The sequence below is a fragment of the Limulus polyphemus genome, unplaced genomic scaffold (assembly GCF_000517525.1).
Source record: "Limulus polyphemus unplaced genomic scaffold, Limulus_polyphemus-2.1.2 Scaffold4360, whole genome shotgun sequence".
NCBI classification, from domain to species: domain Eukaryota; kingdom Metazoa; phylum Arthropoda; class Merostomata; order Xiphosura; family Limulidae; genus Limulus; species Limulus polyphemus.
Window position 1 is genome coordinate 23,420 of NW_013669970.1, and position 2,314 is coordinate 25,733.

The 2,314-nt window shown below is 35.9% G+C and overlaps 1 protein-coding gene across 2 annotated transcripts in view; it reads right to left on the reverse strand.

Moving 5' to 3' along the window:
- Positions 1-2,314, reverse strand: part of LOC106471034 (galactosylgalactosylxylosylprotein 3-beta-glucuronosyltransferase S-like) — a 26,097-nt gene that overhangs the window by 21,010 nt on the left and 2,773 nt on the right. The window contains exon 2 of one of the 2 annotated variants that reach the window (XM_022399661.1): positions 758-826. The gene's annotated coding sequence lies outside the window, so the exon portion shown is untranslated. Of the gene's footprint in view, positions 1-676; positions 827-2,314 lie in introns of both variants that reach the window. The other variant, XM_022399660.1, reaches the window with a different exon arrangement.

Genomic DNA, 2,314 nt, shown 5'->3' on the forward strand with positions numbered 1-2,314 from the left:
ACCCACCGCCAACTGTTGGGATACTCTTTTACCAACGAATAGTGGGATTGACCATCACATTATAACGCCCCCACGGCTGAAAGGGCGAGCATGTTTATTGTGACGGGGATTTGAACCCGCGACCCTTAGATTGCGAGTCGAGCGCCCTGACCACCTGGCCATGCCGGGCCCACATTCATTGCAAAGAACTGATCAAAAATAGGGCGAAGTTAATAATTTTCTGTGTAAAACACACATAATTCCATATGGACCCCTGACAGTAATTAATATTGACGGTATCTGTAGTTTCTTTTTGTGTGAATGCTTTGTAATTAGTCTTGAACCAGCAAATTATTTGGTGCATAAATAGTTTAAAAAGCTGATGAGTACCAGAATCCTATATGCCATTTTAGGGTTAAGTGCTTCGCTATATTGTTCAAGCGGTGGCGTTATAGTTACAATAATACGTTACCAGCTTAAACAAACGCACCCAGGAGTGATATATATATATAACCTTTAGATAGCACAGCGTTTACATAATAGTTACTTACTATATGACCTTTATTACAGAAAACGCCAACAACCGATAAAGGCAAATCCACATATTTTTGGGTAAGTTTTCTATAAAAGGATTTTTAAAAATTAAAGTAGTAAGTTTAACATTTTATTTAGTCAATAAATAACCAGTGATAATTACTCTCTATATAATAAAATCTGAGTGGCGACTCTAAGAAGAGTATAACACGGAAATAAGCTGTTGACAGAACTGCTATACTACCAAGGTTTCCTTTTCGTTTTCGGATCGTATAATGCCTTGACGACTGTTTTCAGCAGGGGGCGTTTTATTCTATAAAGGAGAAATATGTGAAAAATGAAAAAAGAAGAATATGTGAAATATATACATAAATAAATATATGGCTCTATTTTCAAATCTTTATTCGTCTCCCTCATAAACACTATTCCAGACAAAAAAAGTGTTTTATACTTTTTCATGCGTAATTTCAAGTAAACACACAAGTGTTTGTTTGTTTTGAATTTCGCGCAAAGCCACACGAAGGCTATCTACACTAACCATCCCTTATTTATCAGTGAAAGACTAGAGGGAAAGCAGCTAGTTATCACCCCCAACTCTTGGGCTACTATTTTACCAACTAATAGTGGGATTGATCGCACATTATAACGTATCCACAGCTGAAAGGGCGAGCACATTTGATGGGACGGGGATTCGAACCCGCGACCCTCAGATTGCGAGTCGAGTGCCTTAACCACCTGGCCAATAAGCCTTCAGACTTACCGCTAAACCACTGAAGGGCACATGAAAAAGAATAAAATTATAAAGCAGCTAAGTCAACAAGTTCAGGTATAATATGCCTTTAAAACAAAGTATAGGTTAAAATACCCTTAAACTAAAGATACACAACATCCATTGAATACTTCGTTAGTGGTATATTAGTTCTTGTGACCTGGAATATATTGGGTCAACCATTAGAAATCTCTGCAGTGGAAAAAAATAAAATAAAATTATAACGCTAAAGCCTATAGCACCAACAATATTACCAACCACTTTCTAAATAAATGAAATGTTATGCCTGCTTCCGGTTTCTTCCGCATCACTCTTCATTCCCGGAAATAATTTCATCTTAGATTGCTAGAATCTCTTGCCATTAAGCTAAGAAAAGTCAAGCACCCTAACCACCTGGCCATGCCGGGCCTACATACAAATGACGTTAGAATTACACTCAATAAAAAATATTTTAGGCTCGTAGCCGGGGGTCGGGGAATTGAGCGAGCAACCCAATACTCTGAAAGTTTAAAAAGTTCGCCATCTTCAGATTTTTTAAATGAACACTTGATATTCATCTAAATCACTTAAGTTACTTGTGTAGAACCCCCCCCCACCACCACCACCACATACACGCCTCTGTACTTACGTACATCCTGAAAAAAAAAATTAAATCTTATGCTTGTCAAATATTTATCGGATATTTCGTTTTTTAATATATATATATATAAATAAATAAATGTTCCTTGAAATAAGTTTGCTTAAAAAGATGTATTTATGATTATAATAGTTGGGTTACAATCTGACATAGAACCACAAACTTCAAATAGGGCACATGATTTAAGCCATGAAATTAAAGAAAAGAAATTTTATAATTATATTTATAATTATTTGTGTTAGGCCTAAAGTGAAACTAAAACCAGCCAACAATGAAAGTAACCTGTACCTTAACAATCAAACTTACATCTAACAACAAATATGTAACAGTTAACAAACAACTTTTACACACCAGATGTATGTATTGTTGCGTCATCGAGATCACGTGACAATTCT